A 23,614-nucleotide genomic window follows, 5' to 3' on the forward strand; every position below is an offset into this window, starting at 1 on the left:
AGTATATCTTAGGGTAGGGCCTGCAATACATACATTGAAAACTGTACCTAGGAGATTTTCTTGGGCCCAATAAAGTCTCTTTATTTTTGGTCGATTATGTATGTATTCAAGACTATAATGGTTTGTATATTCTTGGCCCAGGGAGTGATATTATTAGAAGGTATGGCCCTGTTGGAGTAGGTGTGGCATTGTTGGAGTAGGTGGGCCACTGTGGGTGAGGGCTATAAAACCCTCATCCTAGCTGCCTGGAAGCCAGTATTCTTCTAGTGCCTTCAGATGAAGAGTAGAACTCTCAGCTCTGCTTGTACCTGTGCCTGCCTGGATGCTGCCATGTTCCTGCCTCAATGGTAATAGACTAAACCTCTGAAACTGAAACTGTAAGCCAGCCCCAAATAAATATTGTCCTTAATTAAGAGTTGCCTTGGTTGTGGTGTCTGTTCACAACAGTAAAATCCTAAGACAAAGACCTATTAAATACATAGTAACTGAACTTTTCCTTTCTGGCTTTATGATATCTAACAATAGCAAAGAAACATAAACCTGGAAACTGACCTTCACTGCAGAGGCTAAGCCATTCCAACTACAGAAGAACCAGCTACTTCAGAATTCCACCTGCTCTACTGGTTTCCTATTACTGTGGTAACACACTGACCAAAAACCATTTGGGCTCGGATGGGGCTCCATCTGTCCTATACATGCCAATCACAATCCATCATGAAGGGAACTTAGGGTGCAAACTCAGGACAAGGACCTGGAGGCAGAAACCGAAGCAGAAGCTCTTGGTGTGCACTACATGAAAGTTGTCTCTGTATATTCAATTGTTGACTGGGGAATAGCAGAGAGCTGAGTACTGGCCAGATGTTGGTATTGTTATCCTCATGGCTCATTGCCTGCCTCAGTATTTTGTAAACACTCTTCCTCCTCCACCTGTTCATTGGCTTAATAAAGAGCCGATGGCCAATAGCTAGGCAGGAAAGGGAAGGCAAGACTTCTGGACTGAGAAAGGCTTTGGGAGAAGAGTCAGAAGTGGGTGGAAAGTGAAGATGGGAAGACAGAGGCAGTGCCATGAAAGGGAGGTAAAGGACCAGCCTCGTGGCCAGTGGTAGACTAGGATAACAGGATGAACTTAGATAAGCCAGCCCAAGCTAAAGGCCTAAGCCTTTATAAATATTAATAAGGCTCTGTGTCATTTTAACCACTAGTGGGTCTAGAAAGTCCCCTTATAAGAGGCAATGGAAAAGTGCTGCTTACTGCCTTGTTTACTTTACATTGGTGGTATATCACCCAGGACCAGCTCTCTAGGGTGGTACCACCCATAAAGGCTGGGCTCTCACACATCAACATTAATAAAGACAATGTTTCATAGCCCTATCTGCTCGAGGCATCTACTCAACTGAGGCTCCCTCTGCCCAGATGAACCCAGATTGTGTCAAGTTGACAAAACACTAACCAGCACACTACCTAAGATGGTGACCGTCTTCCCAGAGGAGGCAACACTGGAATTCGAGTACCAGACAATGGGGGGGGGATGGATAACCAGAAGATGAAGAGCACAGGGAAATGCCTATGGTTAAGAAATCTAAAGAAATGTTCAAAGTCCTTAGTGATCAGAGAAATGCAAATGAAAACGACCCTGAGATACCTCCTTACACAAATCAGAATGGCTAAGACCAAAATCTCAGGTGACAACACATGTTGGTGAGGATGTGGAGGGAGAGGAACACTCCTCCATTGCTGGTGGGATTGCAAACTGGTTCAACCACTCTGGAAATCAATTTGGAGGTTCCTCAGAAAATTAGAAATAGACCTACCTAAAGACCCAGAAATACTACTCTTGGGAATATACCCAAAAGATGCCTCACCATGCCACAGGGGCACATGTTCCACTATGTTCATAGTGGCCTTATTTGTGATAGCCAGAAGCTGGAAACAATACAGACACCCCATAGTAGAAGAATGGATACAGAAAATGTGGTTCATTTACACAATGGACTACTACTCAGCTATTAAGAACAAGGACATCCTGAGTTTTGCAGGCAAATGGATGGAACTAGAAAGTATCATCCTACGTAAGGTAACTCAGACCCAAAAGGACATGCATGGTATGTTCTCACTAACAAGTGAATATTAGCCAAAAAAAAAGTACAGAATAACCAAGATACAGTTCACAGAACTCAAAAAGGTCAAAGTTGAAGGGTTCAAGTGAGGATGCCTCAGTTCCCTTTGGGAGGGAGAAGAAAGCAACCACAATGGGGGAGGGAAGGAGGTACAGGGGAGGGAAAGGGGATGGAGGTGTGGGGAGAGGGGAACATGATCTGATATTGGGAGGAGGAAAAGGAATGAAGCCCTGAGGGCCAGCAGAAAGAATGGAAACAGGCAACCTTGAGAGAAAGGAGGTTGGGAGGACCCTCCAGAATGTACCAGAGACCTGGGAAGTGAGAGACTCCAGGACTCAAAGAGGGGGAGACCCTAGATGAAAGGCCCTAAGTGGGGAGAGGGAATCTTTTAAAACCACCTCCAACAGAAAGACAGGGCATCAGTTGAGGGATGGGGTTACTATATCACAGTCAAAACTCTGACCCATAATTTTTCCTGTCTGAGAGAAATGCAAGATAGAAATGGAGACGATCCTGAGGAAAAGAGGATCCAGTGACAGGCCCAAAGTGGGATCCAGCTCAAGGGAGGCCCCAAGACTTGACACCATTACTGAGGCTATGGGGTGCTCAGAAAAAGGGACCTATCATGACTGCCCTCCGAAAGACCCAACAAGCAGTTGAAAGAGTCATATGCAGATATGTGCACCCAACCAATGAACAGAAGCTGCTGACCCCCGTTAGGGAAAAGCTGGAGGAGGCCGAGGAGGAGGGCAACCCTGTAGGAGGACCAGAAGTCTCAATTAACCTGGACCCCTGATATCTCTTAGACACTGGATCACCAACCAGGCAGCATATACTAACTGAGATGAGGCACCAACACATATACAGCAGAGGACTCCCGGGTCTGGGTTCAGTCAGAGAAGATGCACCTAACCCTCAAGAGACTGGAGGCCCCAGGAAATTTAGAGGTCTGGTGGGGTGGGTGGAGCAGGGACATCCTTGTGGATATGGGGGAGGGGACAGGGAGGAGGAATGGGATGTGGAACAGTTGGAGGGTAGACTAGGAGGGGACTAAAATCTGGAGAAAAAAAGAAACATAGATATAATGAATAAGGAACAGGGAGAGAAGGCCTATTAGAGAAGGCATAAACCAAGACTAGAAGGAGAGTGAGGGGAAGAATAAAGCAAAGCACAAGAGCAATGCTGTTTAACATAAAACACATACCACATAACATATAACACATACCACATAACACAACACATAACATATAACATATCCTAGAGATTGTCTTATTTCCCCTTGACCTACAGTGTCAGCTCAGGGAGCTACAAACACTACTGGCTGTTGGATTCGGGGTGAGACCTGAGGAAAGGGGTGCTCCAGAAAAAAATCAGATGGGTGAGGAAGAGTGATATGTGAGCTTTAATAGAAAACATATGAGACTGTGGTGGTTTGAGTAAGAATGACGCCCAAAGACTCCTGTGTTTGAATGCTTGGTCAGAGTGGTTTTAATAAGAATGACCTCCTAAGACTCATACCTTTGAATGCTTGGTCATAGGAAATGATACTATTTTTTTCCCATCTTTATTAACGTGAATATTTCTTATTTACATTTCAATTGTTATTCCCCTTCCTGGTTTCCGGGCCAACATCCCCCTAACCCCTCCCCCTCCCCTTCTCTATGGGTGTTCCCCTCCCCACCCTCCCCCCATTACCACCCTTCCCCCAACAATCCTGCTCACTGGGGGTTCAGTCTTGGCAGGACCAAGGGCTTCCCCTTCCACTGGTGCTCTTACTAGGCTATTCATTGCTACCTATGAGGTCAGAGTCCAGGGTCAGTCCATGTATAGTCTTTGGGAAGTGGCTTAGTCCCTGGAAGCTCTGGTTGGTTGGCATTGTTGTTCATATGGGGTCTCGAGCCCCTTCAAGCTCTTTTAGTCCTTTCTCTGATTCCTTCAACGGGGGTCTCGTTCTCAGTTCAGTGGTTTAATGATGGCATTCGCCTATGTATTTGCTGTATTCTGGCTGTGTCTCTCAGGAGAGATCTACATCCGGTTGGGAATGATACTATTAAGAGGTATGGCCTTTTGGAGTAAGCATGGCCTTCTAAGAGGAGGTGTGTCACTGTGGGGGTATGCTTTGAGGTGTAAGAAGCTCAAGCCTAACCAGAATGATTGATCATCCTGATCATCAGCATCATGACTACCTCCCTACGACCATGCTACGACAAAGACGATGAACTAAACCTCTGAAACTATAAGCCAGCCCCAGTGAAATCTTCTCCTTGGTAAGAGTTGCCACGGTCATAGTCTCTCTTCACAGCAATAAAACTCTAAGATAGGGATCCTTCTCAGAAACCAGACACTGCAAGGACAGAAAGCACACCTTCTGTTGTTCTCAAGCTTCCTTGTACCGACTCACCTACAGCTCTCAGGCTGCTCTGAGCCTGCTCTGTTATCTCATCAATTTGTCCTCTCTCAGGACTGGATCCAGACACACAGTTGGGTGGTTGCTTTGTAGGTATATACGGGGATTGTGAGGGTGGAAGTCAGCCCCACAACATGCCTGTGTCCCTTGAGTTGTCTCATACTGTAGACTGAGGAGGGAACTGGTTGCAGTTAGTTTCTCTTCCTCTGTCCAGGCCTGTACTGGTTGATTATCCAATCCTACAGAGGAATTACATTCATCCTTAATGGTAAAGTTTAATTATGTGGTTAATATGGTATGTGGGAAAGAAAAGACACGTGCTCCACTATGTTCATCGCAGCCTTATTTATAATAGCCAGAAGCTGGAAAGAACCCAGATGCCCTACAACAGAGGAATGGATACAGAAAATGTGGTACATCTACACAATGGAATATTACTCAGCTATCAAAAACAATGAGTTTATGAAATTCGTAGGCAAATGGAGGGGACTAGAAAATATCATCCTGAGTGAGGTAACCCAATCACAGAAAGACATACATGGTATGCACTCATTGATAAGTGGCTATTAGCCCAAATGCTCGAATTACCCTAGATGCACAGAACACATGAAACTCAAGACGGATGATCAAAATGTGAATGCTTCACTCCTTCTTTAAAAGGGGAACAAGAATATCCTTGGGAGGGAATAGAGAGGCAAAGTTTAGAACAGAGGCAGAAGGAACACCCATTCAGAGCCTGCCCCACATGTGGCCCATACATATACAGCCACCCAATTAGACAAGATGGATGAAGCAAAGAAGTGCAGGCCGACAGGAGCCGGATGTAGATCTCTCCTGAGAGACACAGCCAGAATACAGCAAATACAGAGGCGAATGCCAGCAGCAAACCACTGAACTGAGAACGGGACCCCCGTTGAAGGAATCAGAGAAAGAACTGGAAGAGCTTGAAGGGGCTCGAGACCCCATATGTACAACAATGCCAAGCAACCAGAGCTTCCAGGGACTAAGCCACTACCTGAAGACTATACATGGACTGACCCTGGACTCTGACCTCATAGGTACCAATGAATATCCTAGTGAGAGCACCAGTGGAAGGGGAAGCCCTTGGTCCTGCTAAGACTGAACCCCCAGTGAACGTGATTGTTGGGGGGAGGGTGGTAATGGGGGGAGGATGGGAGGAGGAACACCCATATAGAAGGGGACGGGGAGGGGTTAAGGGGATGTTGGCCCGGAAGCCAGGAAAGGGAATAACATTCGAAATGTAAATAAAAAATACTCAAGTTAATAAAGAAAAAAAGGAAAAAAAAGAAGTCAGAGACAAACGTCGTCATCGTCATCGTCGTCGTCATCACCCCATTATTTCCTTTTAACCCTTTTTACCATAAGCTGTATCTCTCCTCCTTTGAAGTCCCCTCCTCAGGGCTCCTAAGTTATTTCAAAAATCCCAAATGAAGCACAAGTCTGAAGATTGAAAGCTAACCTCCACAAATGAGAGGACATATGTGATGTTCGTCTCTCTGGTTTTGGCTTAACTCCTCAGCATGATTGCTTCCAGATCCATCCATTTACTTGCAAATTTCATTTCTCTTAATAACTGGATAATATGACATTATGTAAATACAATACATTTTAATTGTCCATTCATCAGTTGACTGAAATCTGGGCTGTTTGCTTCCTGGCTATTGTGAATAGAGCATCAGAGAATATGAATTAGCAGGCATCTCTGGAGTAGAATATACCGAGCTTTGTGTGTATGAGTAAGTGTGGTAGAGATAGATCATAGAATAGATCTATTTTCGGGTTTTAAGGAAGCCCCATACTGATTTTCACAGTGGCTGCCCCAGCTTGCACTCAAGCAGTGAATAGGCAGTGAACCGGTATTTCACTTTTACCACATCCACACCAGCATTTATATTTGTTGTTTGTTTGCTTGTTTGTTTGTTTGATCTTACCCATTCAGACTGGGATAAGATGACATTTCAAAGAAATTTAAAGTTTTATTTCCCTGACAGCTAATGTTGAATGCGTTTTAATGTTTCTCAGCCATTTGCACTTTATCTTTTGAGATGTTTGCTTCTGTGTCCATTATTAATTGAGTTATTTTTTCTTTATGTTTAGGCTTTGCTTATTTCTTTGAATATTCTAGATACTATATACTCCTGTCATATATAGCTAGTAAATATTTTTTCAATTGTGTAAGCTGCTGGACATTTGGGTTCATGAAGTTCCATTTATTAAATGTTGGCCTGTGCTGTTGGACTCCTATTCAGAAAGTCCTGTCCTGTGCCGATGAATTCAAGCTTATTCCCTACATTACTTTCTATCAGACTCAAGGTGCATGGTCTAATGGTGAGGTCCTTGATCCATTTGGAATTTTATGCTGGATAAGAGCTAAGGATCAAGTCTCATTCCTCTATGAGTAGCTATCCAGTTTGACCAGGACTGTCTGTTGAAGATGCTTTCTTTCCTCCATTGGGTTTTGTTGGCTTCTTTGCCAAAAGAATGAGGTCACTGTAGGAGTGTGGCCTTACATGTGGCTCTTCAAGTCTATTCCATTGATCAGTGACTGTGTCCATGACAGTGCAATGCTGTTTGTATTACTATAGCTCTTCAGTACAACTTAAAATCGGCATAGTGCTGTCTCCCATAGGGTGTTGTTGTTGTTATTGTCATTCATGGTTGTTTTGGTTATCCCGGATCTTTGACTTTCTATATGAAACTTAAGATTCTCTTTAGATTTCTGCAAAAACATACATTGGAATTTTGATGAGTACGCTGAATCTGTACATTGCTTTTGGTAAGATATTTTTATAGTATTGATCCTACGCATTCATGAACATAGGAAGTCTTTCCATATTTTTGTATCTTCTTCAGTTTCTTTTGGTTAAATTCAGATGGAGGAGGGGAAATATCTCTGAAATAGAATAAAAGGTTCTTTGGGTAGGTGACCAAATGTCATACAGCATTTAGGGGAACTCTCTCATTGATTTCCATAAAGGCTTTAACAATTCCCACTACCCCAGGCAGTATATTCAATATTTCACTTGTTTAGTTCTTGGAATATTCTAGATACTACCTTTCTGTCAGATGTAGAACTGATAAATATTTTCCCACTGTGCAGGTCATCTCCTCACTCAAGTGATGATGTCCATATTTTTATACCTGCTTCCCTTTCTTTTGAGTTACATGGAGATTGAGGGCTATCATAATGGAGGAAGAAATATGAGAATGAATGGATAAATAACACTAAAGACCTTTCCAGAAAAATGTCATGTGAAAACCTGCTATCATAAGAACATGTGTATGTGTGTATTCATGTGTGTATACATACATACAGGCATACATATATACATATATATACATACATAAAGTGAAAGTGAAGTTACCCTATGACAGGGCACCAATGTCCTCACTAGAAATCAGAAACTCACAAATAAAAAAATAAATTGGTTCCATAGACCTCAAAAGCAATACAGGCTATTGCCAAAGCTCTTGGTTGCCTTCCAGAACTTGGTGGTAAGACCCTCCTGTCAAATATACCACACTATTGAGTTGTAAAACATGGAGGCATCAAGCTGATACTAACTTAGAAGTTTCTTCCCTGTTGGCTGCTTTCTACAATGCTGGAAGGTCCTACCAATGTACTCTACCAAATGAGAAATTGGTCATTGGTCTTACCCAGCTGTCCACCCTGTGAGCTACAATAATGACTGACCTGGCAAGAAATGCCCACTTGCAAACCAGTTTATGATGAGACTTAACTCCTGCTCCACAAGAGGAGATTCCTAGCTGGCACCATTATCAGTCCAAGAACCTATGACTAGACCAGTCCGAGGCCCTAAAGGAGAACCTACTACTGTTATTCTGTTAAATGAACACAGTATTAAACTGGTTCCTGTGAACATACGTTATACCCTAGAGTAAGGCATCTCTCAATTCTCATTAAAGAAGCTTATTTTTTTAAGATTATTTATTTATCATATATAAGTACACTGTAGCTGTCTTCAGACATACCAGAAGAGATGGTTGGGAGCCACCATGTGGTTGTTAGGATTTGAACTCAAGACCTCTGGAAGAGCAGTCTCTTCCAGAGACTCTCTTTCCCAGGTGCTCTTAACCACTGAGCCATCTCTCCAACCTAAGAAGCTTAGTTTTGGCAGATGGTGGTTAACACAGAGACCCACAACTGGTCAAGATGCAGAAGATAAAATCTGCAGAATCCTATCCCTAAATGGAACATATACCCTATATATTCCCTGAAGCCCTAAAGGGAATGGAAGCATGCCCCCTCCTCCCAACGTTCAAAGACCATTGTGGAAGAAAATCTGTAAGAGCCATCAGAAGCAGCGGATGACTACAGTGAGACAGTGTGTCCTGGATGCATCAGGACAGCTACACATGTGAACTCATGGCAGTGATGACATCATGCACAAGACCTGTGCAAGCTCAAGACACACCAGTAACATTCATGCTGCCATTGCTCAACACAGGAGAGTTGGTGCGAAATTTCACCCCTCATCATGAAGCTATTGAGAAACATTAGTCACTGGGAGCATCATTTTTCTCTAGCCCCCAGTAAGCCAACCACACTCTCATAGAAAACCATATCCAAGAATATTTGGGCAGCACAAATGGGTCTTGATAAATAAGAAAGGACAAAAGAAGATGGGGAAGGGAGGAAGGAGGAAGGATCTAGGACAGGTTGGCGGTGTATGAAGACAATCAGAACACATTGTAAAAAATTCACAAAGAACTAATAATAATGTTAAAAATGGAAAAACTAGCATACCATGAAGCTTTGTCCCTGTTGTCTAGAGTCTTTAACCAGAAGATACTACATAAACTGTTGAAGGAAAAAGTCACTGACAGTCTAACCCACCTGTGAATCCTGGGACCTACAATAATGACCAGCCTGGCAAGATGAGCTCATAGAGAGAGTGATGGTTACTCTTGGCTGTCAATTTGACTACATCCGAAATTAACTCAAATACAAGCAGCTGGGTACACCTATAAGGGTTTGGGGGAGGTGTTGTTGATTTTTCTTAATTAGAACATTTAAAGTGGGAAAACACACTTTCTAAACTTGTTATTGATTCTTTGTGAATTTCACATCATGTACCCCAATCCTGTTCATCTCCTTGCCCCTCCATAGTCACCCTCTGCCCTTGCAACCCCCACCCCAAAGAAAGCACACACACACACACACACACACACACACACACACACACACACACACACACATACACATACACATACATATATATATTCAGTAATTCTATTCCCTAGAGAACCCTGACTAACATAGATTTTTGGTACGAGAAGTGGTTCTAGAACAACAGAAGTATAAGGATGAATTTTTTAAGTATCTGGAATAGGCTTTCCAATTTGCCAACACCTGCATTTACTGAAACCTCTCCACTTACTGGAGCCACTCCTAAAAGCTTGAGGATTGCTGAAAGCCCGTGCTGTGAACCATTTTACGATTGTAAAGGAACAAATACATTGGATTATCCTGATTCACCAATTGAGAGAGGCAACAGATTTGGTGACTCTGTATATGAAACTTTTGAGTATTTATGGGAAAACAAGGATGTTATGATGCTGGTTTGTGGCTTCTAGCATTCCTGGATAAAATGACAAAGGAAAAGAATGAGCTCCACTCTAAAACTTAACCAACATGTGGCATCTTTAAAATACAATAAAGGACAGCAATGAATTCAGTGATGAAATTGACCAACTTCAGTTGCACAGGATCCTGGAAGAGAACCTTCTCTCCAGCAGGCACAGAACTCAAATTGCAGAGAATCAAACCAAAGCCCTGATTACAAGACTGGCTGAATTATAAGAGGATTCACACCTCAGAAGGTGTGAGCAGTTAAACAGTATTCATTGGTAAAGAATGGAATCCTGTGACTTGGGATGGAGATGTATGAGAGGACCCTATGGAGTTTAAATTAACTTTGAACCCAGATTCTCAAGGGTTTGTCTCATCTGAGGAAGTAGTCTCTCCACCCTCAACAAAGATGTACTCCCACCCTCACCCACTGGAACATTGCCTTTTCTGACTTCAAATGGAGATATTGATCCTTCACTGTCTGCTAAACCAGCAGTGACATTCCCTGAAAAAGATGTCAGACATTACTGATGTCTCTCAGGGCCCACCAAATGTTGTTTTCAGACATATAACCAGACTGAAGGCTAAGCAGGCCCCTAGGTGGGAGATATAAAGTGTAGTCCATGAGGAGGTGCTAATTCACTCAAGCAGAAATATGGGGAATGTATGTGGAAATAGATTTTAAGGAAATGGGTAATGGTGGAAGGAACATAAAACTGAATCAGGCTGAGTTTATTGATATGGGCTCACGGAGTGGAGATTCTAGGTTTAATGTGAAAGCTCATATGGGTTTTTTTTTAATTGTGTCAAAAATTTGTTTGAATGATTACCTAAAGCATCTATCAGAAGCTAGCCTACTGAAAAGGAGTTAGAGATGCCTAACATCCCCTAACTTAGTGTTGATGAAGGGATTTCAAGGCTCAGGAAACTTGCAGTGCTAGAGTGGGAAGACCCAGAAGACATGGCCTTCATGAATCCTATAAGACATAAACTGGTGAGAGGGGCGCCAGCACATTTGAAGAGTTTTGTTGTCAGTCATTTCCAGACCTTAGAGTCAGAGACAGTGCTGCTCAGGTGGATGGATTAAATGCAATGTGTTTAACTGGGGCCACAAAGTAGTAAGGGCCAGGTGGCAGCATTGAATCACCAAAGAATAGGTGGTTGTAGCTATCATAATGACCAGCATACCCAAAGCCATGTCCACCATGGCCTAGCCCACAGCAGGCAGCACAGGGAAAGTGGTTTTTATAGTGGCTTGACTCCTCTGGACCCTTCTACGTGCAAATCAGTCATGGTGTTTTCGGGGATAAAATGCATAGAAAGCCTACCACAGTTTTGTTTAATCTGTATAAGCAGAAATTTCCTCAAACAAATTAAAGAAAGGCTACATTGAACCATGGCAAAAGGGAATGTCAGCCAATGAATTAATTTCCAGGCTTGAGCCAGTTTGCAAACCAGAAATCCCTAAATGAAGGGATGGATGGCCAGGTTCCCCTGAGAAAGGGCCTTGATAAAATACCTAAGACTTTGATGATTAACCTTTCTCCAGTCCTTCCGCAGAGGGACTGATGGCCTTCTGCAAGGGAAACTGTACAATGGGGGACACAGACTTTCTAGGGCCCATTGGATACTGGTTCTGAGCTGACACTGATTCTCAAGAACCCACCATAAAACATGGTGGCCCTCCAGTTAAAGTAGGGGCTTGTGAGAGTCAGATGATTAATGGAGTTTTAAATGAAACTTCACTCAATCTGGGTTCAGTATGTCCCCAAACTCATCCTGTGGTTATTTCCCCAGTTCCAGAATGAATAATTGGGATAGTTACACTTAGAAGTTGACGAAATTTCACATTGGTTACCTGAGCTCTAAAGTGAAAGCTATTTTGGTTGGAAAAGCTAAATGGAAGCCTCTGGAGTTGCCTCTGCCACGGAAAATAATGAAGCAAAACCACTACCTTATCCCTGCAAATACAGCAGAATTTTGTGCCACCGTCAAGGACTTGAAATAAGATGTAATTTCCCTTTAACTCTCCTATCTGGCCAGTGTAGAAGATGGATGCTTCATGGAGAATGGAGGTTGACTATGGAAAAACTCAATCAAGTAGTGACTCCAGTTGCAGCCACTGGACCAGATGTGGTATCTTTACCTGAGCAGACTAACACATCTCCTGGTACATGGTACAGCTGTTGACAGGATGTAGAATCTCCTAGGAGACGTATCTCTGAGTTTGACTGTGAAGGAGTTTGTAGGCTGACTTACCTGAGGTGAGAAGATACGTGAGGCAGGTGCCATATCATGAACAATGACCGAAGACTGAAGAAAAAGGAGAAAGTGAGCTGAGCATGAGCGTTTACCTGTCTCTTCTTCCTGAAGGTGGCTGCAGTGTGACCAGCTGCCACCTGCCTCTTGTGCTATGCCTTCCCCAGAGTGATGAACTGCTGTTGCCTGTAGCTTTCACTACTCCACCTTGTGTTCGCAGCAGGTCCCAGGAGTTATCTCAGATCCCCCAATTGAAGAAACATAAACACACACACACACACACACAGAGAGAGAGAGAGAGACAGACAGACAGACAGACAGACAGACAGACAGACACACACACACACACACACACACACACACACACACACACACCACTTATTCTCAAAATGCCTTGGCTAGCAATGACTGGGCATACATAATCCTTCCCTTCTACTCCAGGCCCAGTTAGGGGAGCTCTGTCTCCCTCCAAGGATGGTGATAAAACTCTTCCATGCATCTCTCTCCTACCTGCAGGAACCTGTAGGTCTCACCTTTTCTGCCTAGCCATTGGCCAACATTTTTATTCATGAATCAAGAGCCAATTAGAGAACAGGACCTTCAGGATCAGTACTGCGGATTCCCTATTAAATCAAATTATCAGAATCACCCCCTATAAACTACCCTCAAACTGTGAGACAAATATACTCCTTCTACTGTTCTACCAATGTCCTTTTCTTAGCATCTGTCCAGAAGGCCCAACTGAAGCAATTTGCTTTCAGTTGGCAAGGCCAGCAATTTACCTTGACGGCTTTACCTCAAGGATATATTAACTGTCCAGCCCTGTGTCAAAGGGATCTTGATCATCTATCTCTTTCACAGAATACTACAGTGATCTGTTACGTTGATGGCTGTATGGTGACTGGACCAAGTGAGCAGGTGGTGACTGCTACTCTGGCCTCATTGGTAACACATAGGCACATCAAAGGGTGGAAGTAATCCAGCCAAAATTCAAGTGCCTTCACTGAAATTCTTAGGATTCCAATGGTGTAGGACATGAAGAAGAATATTTCTTCTAAAGTGAAGGATAAATTAGTCTACCTGGACCTTCTCACTACCAAGAAAGAAGCACAATGTTTAGTGAGGCTATTTAGATTGTGGAGACAGCATATTCCTCACTTGAGTGTGTTACTCTAGCCCATTTACTGAATGACTCAGAAAGCTGCCATTTTGGATTGGAGCCTGGAGTAAGAAAAGGTCCAGGTTACTGTGCATGGTGCTTTAGCACTTGGACTATGTGATCCAGCAGACTCAATGGTACTTGAGACGTCAAGGACAGATAGGGATGCTGTTTGGAACCTTTGGTGAATTACAGAAGGGAACTTTGGGATTTGGGAATAAGACTCTACCACCATCTGCAGACAACTATTCTGGACAGTTCTTGGCTTTCTATTGGGTCTTAGTGGAAACTGAATGTTTGACAATGGACCACCAAGTTACTCTGAGCTGCCCGCGATTGTCTGACCCACCAACCCATATAATAGGATGTGCACAGCAGCAAACCATTATCAAATAGAAGTAGTATGTACGTGATCAGGCCTGAACAAGATCTGAAGGTGCAAGCAGGTTACACAAAAAAGTTGCCCAAATGCCTATAGTTTCTACCCCTATTACAGTGCCATCTGCTGCCGAGCATGCGCCCACAGCCTGACAAGATATTCCCTGTGATCAGTTAACTGAGAAAGGGCAGACTAGGGTCTAGTTCACTGATGGTTCCTCACATCATGAAGACACCACCTAGAAGTCGACAGCTGTAGCACTACCACCCCTTTCTCAGACAACCCTTAAAGACACCCGCAAAGAAAGGTCTTCACGGTGGGCAGAACTTCAGATATATATTTTGGTCATACATTTTTGTCTGAAAGAAAAAAATGTCCAGATGTCCGATTATTCATGGATTCATGGACTACAGCAAATAAATTGAGGTTAGGATTTGGAAAGAGCATGACTGACTAATTGGTGAGAAGAACATTTGGAGAAGGAGTTTGTAAAGATCTGATCTCTCTGAATGGGCAAACGATGTACAGATACATGTGTTCCATCTGATGCCCATCAAAAGGTGACTTCAGACAGAGGAGAGGCTCATTAATGAAGTAGATAGAATGTCCTATTCTGCAGACAAAGCACCTCTTTCCCCAGCCATCCCTGTCATTCCCCAATGGGCCTGTGAACAAAGTAGACATGATGGCAGAGATGGGGACTATGGGTTGGTGAAACAACACGGACTTCTGCTCACCAAGGGTGACCTGGATACATCCGTTGCTGAGTACCAGATCTGCCCACATCAGAGTAACCAACACTAAGCCCCAGATATGGGTGACAGCATAATGATCTGGTAGCAAGTTGACTGCACTGAACCAATACTTCCGTGGTCCTTACTGGAGAAGATAATTATTCTGGGTATGGATTTGCCTTTCCTATACATAATGCTTCTGCCAACACTACCATCCATAGATTTACAGAGTACCCTACCCACCATCATGGTATTCCACACAAGCATTGCTTCTGAACAAGGAATTCACTTAACAGAGGAGTCCAACAGAGGTCCCATGACCAGGGAATCCACTGTTCTTACTGTGTTTCCAACCATCCAGAAGCAGCTGGCCTGACAGAAAGATGAATGGCCTTTTGTGAGCCACCATGTGGTTGCTGGGAAATGAAGTCGGGACCTCTGGAAGTGCAGTCATTGCTCTTAACCATTGTCTAGCCCCTAAAATGGCCTTTTGAAGACACAGTTACAGCATGCAGAAGCATGGAGGGCTGAGGCAGGGTTCTTCAGAAGGCAGTATATGCTTTGAATCAGCATCTGATGATACAGGTTTTCCCATAGCCAGAATTCATGTGTCCAGGAGCCAATGGGGTAGAAAAAAAGAACACTTCCATGCAATATCATCCCTTTTGGCCCACTAGGAAAACTTTTGCTTCCTAACCCTGTGACCCTAAGTTCTGCCGGCCTAGAAGTTTTGGTTCCAGAGACTGGAGCACTCTGTCCTAGAGACACCACAACAAGCATTCCATTGAACTAGAAGCTCAGACTTTCTCCTGCCCACTCTGGGGTTCTGATGCTCTCAAACTCCTTCACAGTTAGTTACTTCTTATAGTCTTAATAAAGGAGTAACAGTGTTAGGATGGGTGATTGATCTGAATTTCCAAAGGGAAACTGGATTGCTTCTCCACAATAAGTAAGCAAGACTATGTCTGGAGTGCAGGAGAGCCTTTAGGATGTCTCTTAGCGCTGCGGTGTCATGTGATTAAAAGCAACGGGAAACTACAACAATCTAATCCAAGCAGGATGACAGGGGGCACAGACCTTTCAGGAATAAAGGTCAGAGTAAATCCACCAGGAAAAGTAACAAGCAAGACCTGCTGAGGTGCTTGCTAAGGGTGGAGGAAATACAGAATGGAGAGTGGAGGAAGGTAGTTAGAAATACCAATTACAGCTAGTGACAAGATGCAGAAATGGGAATTGAATGCGTGTTTCTGTCATATTATGTTTGTAAAGTGTTTGTCTAGGTGTTTGTATTTTCTTTCCTCAATGGCTATTCCTGGCTGCCAAACTTGACTATATCTGGAATTAACCTAAGCCCAAGTAGACAGGTACACCTGTGAGGGGTTTTTCTTAATTAAATCATTTGAAGTGAGATCTAGTTTTTTACTTAAGTATTTTATGTATATGAGTGCTCCATCTGCATGTACACCTGCAGGCCAGAAGAAGGCATCAGATGTTATTATAGAGGGTCGTGAGCCACCATGTGGTTGCTGGGAATTGAACTCGGGATCTATGGAAAAGAAGACAGTGCTCTTTGCCGCTGAGCCATCTCCCCAGCCTGAGAAGACCCATTTTAAATCTGGATCTTCTAAAGTGGAAAGATCCACTCTTAATTCATATCCTTTAAGGTGGGAAGATCCACCTTTATCTGGGCTACATCTTCTTCTGGCAGCCTATATAGAGAACATGGGAGAAGGAAGCTTCCTCTCTTTGCCTGCTTGTTCTTCCTTTCACTAGCAAGTCCATTCTTTCTCTGACTTTAGAACATAGTTCTTCAGACTTCTGGTTTATATTGCAGATGAGCTGAGACACTAACTGTACAAACTAATGTTCAAAAATAGGATTCAAAGGACATGGGTAATGGCCTTCACTATCATTCAGTGAGATTAACATTCACTCTTTAAGTTCTGTTTCTCTAGAGAACCATTACTGGCTTCTTGGATTTTCTGTTGGTAGGCTAGCAAGACTATGGCCTGTATGCCATTCAACTACAGACAGACAGACGGACATATCCTCTAGCAAACCCATATTAATATAGGCACAGTACAAGCATGAATGTTATGAGAATAATGAACTACTTCCTAATTGGATTTAAGGCCCATTCCACAGAAGAATATGTATGCCTGGTACTATAAATTCTCGTCAAGAGCCTATGATTGGAGAGCTCACAGGCCCCAGGGGTGAACCTACTGCTAATTTTTTTATTGTTAAATGGACATACTTTCAAACTGCCCTCTAAATTCATATCTCCATGGAACTTTCATACATCAGAGAAGTTTCTTTGTCAGTGTCTGGTGCTTAATCCGGAAACTCACAACTAACTCAAGTGCATAGAATAAGTATCGGGGGAGTGCTCAGCCATAAGTCACTCTCCCCAAAGTTCAGGGACCATCACAGAAAGGGGGACAGAAAGATTATAAGAGCTAGTAGTCGGGGAAGAGCGCAGTGAAACAGTGTCATCTGGACATGACGGAACTGTCACACTCATGAACTCATGACAGCCTACACAAGATCTACACAAAATCAAGACGGTCAACATTATAGCACAGAAGAGGAAAGGGCTCATGGGCCTCCACCTCTAACTGAAGATATTGGCAGTTGGTGGCTTCTGCAAAAGAGACAGTGTTCGTTAAGGGTGTGGAGCTTAAGTCAAACACTCCAGTGGATGGCCCACACCCATGAATATATTACAAGCATGCACTGGACTTGATAGGTTATTTTAAAAGAAAAAAAGGAAAGGAAGTTGGGAGGGAATGAGGAGGTGATGAGGGACCTTGGAGGATTTAGGACAAAGAATGGGGATGAATATTATCAAAATACAGTGTTTGAATTTCTCAAATAATTAATTAAAAATATATTTTTCAAAATAAAGGGGGAAAAAGCTGATATTTTGATTGAGATTAGATTTACTACCTAGAAGCCATATAAGGAACCAGATCATGAATATGATAATCTTCTCGATTTTATTGTCTTCGATCTTCTCAGCTACATGTCTAGTTCTTCCGTACCCACATCTTAAGTTAGAAATAAACACAGAAGGACAGCCACCCAGACTCAGAGTAGGATCTAGGATCTAGGAGGGCACCCACGCAATGCCACCAATCTAGGCGTTGGCATTACGAGAAAGGGATCCGTTATGATCGCAAGTATCATAGGCTCACCTAGCTGAGGGCCAAAGCAACACAGAGCATTAAGATGATGGGCTCATTTGCTCTGATTAGTCCTGCAGTGAAAGGCAGTGCCCGAGAAGCACCTGGATCATCAATTCAATCAGCAGTCATTACAACCCTCACGAGCCTGTGGAGACAGGATGCAGGGAACAGCACCTGTCTTGGTTCCTCTCGTTCACAACATAGCTAGAAAATGAGGTACTTGAAAGGGAAAAAACTTAAAACAGGCGACCAGAGAGTACCCTGGGCTCGGGCCTCAGCTTCTCTCTTGCCACCACTTCTCTCCAAGAGACAAGTTACATTACTCATCTTTCTCATCGCTGTGAAAAAATAGCTGACAAGAAACAAGGGAGGAAGAGGACGTTTGGCTCATAGTTTGAGGATCCGGTTCATTGCACTACCAGTATTCTGCCTGTCACTTCCATGATGCTGCCCTCTGCTCTGAAATCTTATCTTCTTTCCTCCTGAAGAAATATTGTGCATGAATCACACTATTAATTAGAAATGAATGCCCTTACCAATTAGACTCTGAGCAGCCTGGGGCAAATCCCATAGTAATAGTTGTCATCGTCTCTTCAAAGCCACCATAAAGATAGCTAACATATATAACATATATTAAGTGGTAACTGTCTTGAGTATTCCAAAAACACTTAGCATATTTTACTAGCCTAATTATTCCTCAAAAAACAACCATAAAACGTAAGTTCTTTTATTATCCCCATTGTATAAATGAGAAAATTACAGTCCATATAGAAAATAGACATACACAGGCTGGTTTCAAAACCTCCACTCTGCTGTAGGTGGCGCTCTGGTTACTGCCCAGTTGGCCACCCTCTTGAAGCAATAAATTACCTATTAAAGAAATGAAAACCATACTCTCTTAACCTACAACACTAGTAGACATCTGGGCTGGATAGTTTATGTCAACCTAACGCAAGCTAAAGTTCCCTGAGAGGAAGAAATCTCAAGTAAGAAAATGCCTCCATAAGATCGGTTGCAGACAAGCCTGTAGGTCATATTCCTAATTAGTGGGGAGAAGCCCAGCCCATTGTGGGCGGTGCTGGAGGTCCTGGGTTCTATAAGCAGGCTGAGCAAGCCGTGAGGAGCAAGTCAGTAAGCAGTACCCCTCCATGACTTCTGCATCATTTCCTGCTTCCAGGTTCCTTCCTGCCTTTAGTCTCTGTCCTGACTTCCTTTCCTGATAAACAGTGCTGTGGAAGTGTGAGCTGAATTAACCCTTTCCTCCCCAACTTGCTTTGTGGTCATAGTGTTTCACCATTAAAAAAAAAGTCTTCAATAAATAAAGAATCAATGAGATTACAACTCAGTGAGCATATTAAGATATACCAACTCTGCTTGTACCCTTAGAGGCCAATAGAAAGGACTGGAGGAGAGATCAGTGTCCTTTGCACTAGTCAGAATTCTCCAAAGACTAAACCCAACAGGCTACCGAGAGAGCAGAGGCAAGTGAAAGGGAAGAGAGGCAGAGACTCATTGAATTGACTCTCATGATGGTAAGAGCTGTAGTCCAGAATTTTCAGGGTAGGCTCACACACTGGATGCAGAGGGAGGAGGTGATGTCACAGTTTGAGAGTGGAGGCCGACTTTCTTCCTTCCTAGATCCCAGCCTTTCAAGGCTCTCAGTGGCTTAAGAGTCCTGTCCACATCCAACAGGATGATCTTCTGTGATCCGAGGGTACTGGTTTAAGTGGTGATTGTATCATAAAAATACCTTTACAGTAATATCTAAACTGTCGTTTGAACAAACAAATGCATTGCCTGCCCGTGTTGACACAAAAAGGTAGCCAGCATCACAGATGGCAAATCCAGGCCAGTTCAGAACTGGCCTACTCTATCATTTCCTCCCTGTACCCCATAATAATGATTACTCCACCCATCTGAGACAAGTTACACAGTGACCTGCTTTCTTGTTTACCTTTGATTTCCATGTGCCTTGTCTCCCTCACTACGCAGGAACGTAGTTTTTCTAACTCTTTTCTTTCCTCTGCCTCACTCAGAAGCAAGCACTCAGCAGGCACTATGTGGGGTGTTAAAGAATAAGCCTGAGGAAGAATGGCAAAATAAAGTGGAGAAAGTCTTGAGGTGAATTACACGATCCTGTTACCTGGGTTATCCACGGAGACAGATGAACTTCTGTATCTTACAGGAAAATAAGAGAAGGATCGGCTTACAGGGCGGGACGTCCAGTATGCAGAGGCCTGTGACTCGTGTTAGGGCTAGCCACAGAGGCTCTACAGTATACATCAAAGGTATATTTCTGTTTGGGATCCATTCAAATATTTGCATTTTTTTCTATGCCCCATCTACAAACATCTCCAGCAAAATGGAGGGAAAACGAAATGGAAGTTATCTCTCTCTCTCTCTCTCTCTCTCTCTCTCTCTCCCTCCCTCCCTCCCTCCCTCCCTCCCTCCCTCCCTCCCTCCCTCTCCTGGCTTGACACAAAAAAAGAAAAGAAAAGAAATGGAAGTTACCTGAGCTCTTAACCAACATATAGACATGGCTAAGGTCCTTGAGGTAAAACCAGTCACTGAACAAATAGAAAACCGAGACTTAGAGAAGTCTTACGGTAGAAGTCAAATCCTGACAAAACCAAGATAAAAAGCAGATGTTTCAGCTCTTGGCTGGAAGCTGTTTCCACCTGTCATCTTTTGCCATTAAACAATTTTTCCTAACTCTGCTGTCATTTATGTGTCAGAATATTGTTAATTTACTATGGTGGCAGTCACAGTAGTTGTTTGGCTTAATAACTCTCAGATCTATGGCTTTAGGCTCAGAGCCACTGAGTGGGTAACTGGTAGTCGGAACTAAACCGGAAATGGAACCTCCACTTGGATCCGCCCCTGAGAAGCTTCTTCGGACCCCGCCCTGTGTGAACTATCACATCCCCCAAGAGCACTTTGGAGTCTAACACGTTTTTCTTAATGATTCTCCACTCACACACACCCGTCCCCCTTTTGTTCTTCTGTCTCCAGCCAAAACAATTCTTAGAGTTCCCAGGCTTCTCTCTAACACGTACCCAACCTATTTCTACCCAGGAAATAGCTGCCGGAACATTTCCTTCGGGGTTTCTGTTTCCCTTTAGCTTAAGTAGGTCACAGCACTACGGAAGGCATTAACAGAATGAACCTAAGTAAGACCCTGGATTTGGCTGGTCTTCAATCTGTGAAAAATGCAGAAGGGGCAGAGTGGCCAGACTGGGAGTGCCAGGGAAGTCCCCATGATCCTTCCGATGACTCAGACCTCGCGGAATTAGTAGTCAGACAGGCAGGGTGAGCATTGGAAAGATTTTTAGCTCTAAAAACGTGAAGTCACTGTTGGCCTGTGTCTGCGTGGTGTCCTTCCCGTGGAGAAAGGAACTCAGCGGGCAAGACAGACTACAGGGAATGGTATTTGGCGTATCTGAGGGGTTGCTTGAGGCTAAAGAGGCAGAGATGGGAGAGCTGAAATGCAGCTCTCCTAGGAACATGGTGGACTTTCAACAAAAATAAATTAACTAGAGCAGGCGCGGTAGCATAGCAGTTAATATCAGCACAAGGGAGACTGATGCAGGGGGATCATGAGTTAGCCAGCCTGTCCGGTGTAAAAAAAAGGATCTATTTCTCACTGCAACCAGAAGTGCAAATGGCAAAGGTGACCTAGTTGGGACAAAGGAGGGCTAAGTCACAAAGATAGATAGATAGATAGATAGATAGATAGATAGATAGATAGATAGATAGATAGATAGATAGATATCATGGAGAATAAACACTACTAGCAACACAGTATATTTTTACATGATGACATTATTGGTCCTCATCTCTCAAAAACACCCAATATTTTGTCTCATACCCACCAAGGAAAGATCTACTCGTTTGTGGCCGGTACCTTCCCAGCCCATGCCAGAGTGTGGTCTGTGCCGTTGTTTAAGTATGATGCCCAGATTTACCAAGTTAAGCGCTTTCACTTCCGGGAGATGAATACACATTGGGACCTCATCAACCTCACTGCTTTATCATTTTTACCCGAAATGTTTACCCTGAGGACAGATTGGTCTGGACATGTGTCTCAATGAGAGAACCATTGCCTAGCATGAACAAGCCCCTCCATTTGATCTCCACCACTGAAAGAAAAGAGATATAAATACACCAATAAAAATATGGTTCTCTAGGCATAGCCGTTCCTAAGACTGCACTGCTGTCAGAGAGCACCCAGCCATCCGTTCACACATGTGTGAGCACCTAGGAAGCTGCCTGTTCTATGGCAAAAGACAGGGGGTGAGAAAACTGCCCTCTTTCAACTCACACCCAACTCCAGAGGCACATAGATCCTGAGAGGTGACAATGTGGCCACACACGGCATTCTGGGTTTTCTTATGATCCTGCTTTAAAAGGTAAAAATAGGCAAACTGACTCTAGAAACATATTTTATCTAGTTTGGTAGATCTGGAACATTATTGTCTCAACATGCAATCAACATTTTTTTGGAATATTTTTCTTTATTCTCTGACAATTTCACGTATGCAGTGTGGTGTGATCACATCCACCCTCCAAACATTCTTCCCATTCCCCTAGGCCCTCCCAACATGTCCCCCTCACGTCTTCATAGCCTCTTCTTTTTACTTTTTTATTACCCACTGGGCTCAATTAGTGATGTTCTCACACGCAATCATGTGAAGACATGCATGAAAGTGTGGGCAACCTACCAGCACCCACACCCCTGAAGAAAAATGGCCCCACCCCCACCCCAAGTAGCCATCTGTTGCCAATAACTCCTTAGATGGGGTGGAGCTTCACAAGTCCCTTCTCCATCCAGGCTGGAATGTTGACTGGCTTGATCCTGTGTCGATAAGCATAGCTGCTACAAGTTCATCAGTGCGACAGTCACATCATATCAAGACAGCATTTCCCAGCGCTCCTCCCTGACTCTTACCTTATTTCTGCTTCTTCTCTGGATGTTGACTGAGCCTTACATGATTGATATAAATGTCCCAATGCTCCAAAATCACCTATTCTCAGCGCTCTGACCAGGTATGAATCTCCGTAATGACTGATGCTCACTGCAAAAATATAAGCTTCTCTGACCAAGGTCATGTGAGGCACAATTGGGAGCAACACTGATTAATACACAGATACGAGTAAATGTTTAGAAGAAAGTTTGACAGCATGTCCATTTAGCAAAACAACAGTCTTGTCTTACTCTCTCTTACCCCTCTTGCTCTTTGTATTTCTCTGTTCTTGTCCTCATCCCCCTCTTCCAAGTGCCTATGGCCAGCCGCCTTTCCTCTCTTCTTCTACTCTTCTCTCATTAAACCTCTCCACGTGGAAAAAAAAAAAAAAAAAAAAAAAAAAACAACAGTCTTTAGGTTTCTCTCGAGAGCCTATGCTGTCTTGAGCCATGGGCTTTTGACCATGTTTCCAGGGTCAGTGCCCTTCTCTATATTGGGATCCTTGATCCTACTCCTCATCTTCCTCTGGGCTTTGAGTGATAAGCCTTCTGTTAAATGCTCTGTTATGGTACCACTGTGTTACCAGAGGCCCAGAGCAACTGACCTGAGCAACTGTGGATGGAAACCTCAAAACAAGATCAAACAAGCTTCTCCTCCTTTTACATTGGTTATCTTGTGTGTTTTGTCCCAGAAATGGAAAGCTCACTAACACAGACCCTAAATATTATCAGAAAGTGGCAAAGGGGGAAGGCAGGAAAAGTTATATTTTAGAGTAAATACATTTCAGCAGAAG

The 23,614-nt window shown here is 43.4% G+C and overlaps 1 long non-coding RNA gene across 1 annotated transcript in view; it reads right to left on the bottom strand.

Annotated features, from left to right (window-relative positions):
* Nucleotides 1–6,133: 6,133 nt before the first annotated feature.
* Nucleotides 6,134–23,614, bottom strand: part of LOC134483050 (uncharacterized) — a 30,886-nt gene continuing 13,405 nt past the window's right edge. The window contains exon 2 of the long non-coding RNA XR_010059882.1: nucleotides 6,134–7,438. This is a non-coding gene — a long non-coding RNA (uncharacterized LOC134483050). The remainder of the gene's footprint in view (nucleotides 7,439–23,614) is intronic.

The sequence above is a fragment of the Rattus norvegicus genome, chromosome 18, assembly GCF_036323735.1.
Source record: "Rattus norvegicus strain BN/NHsdMcwi chromosome 18, GRCr8, whole genome shotgun sequence".
NCBI lineage: Eukaryota > Metazoa > Chordata > Mammalia > Rodentia > Muridae > Rattus > Rattus norvegicus.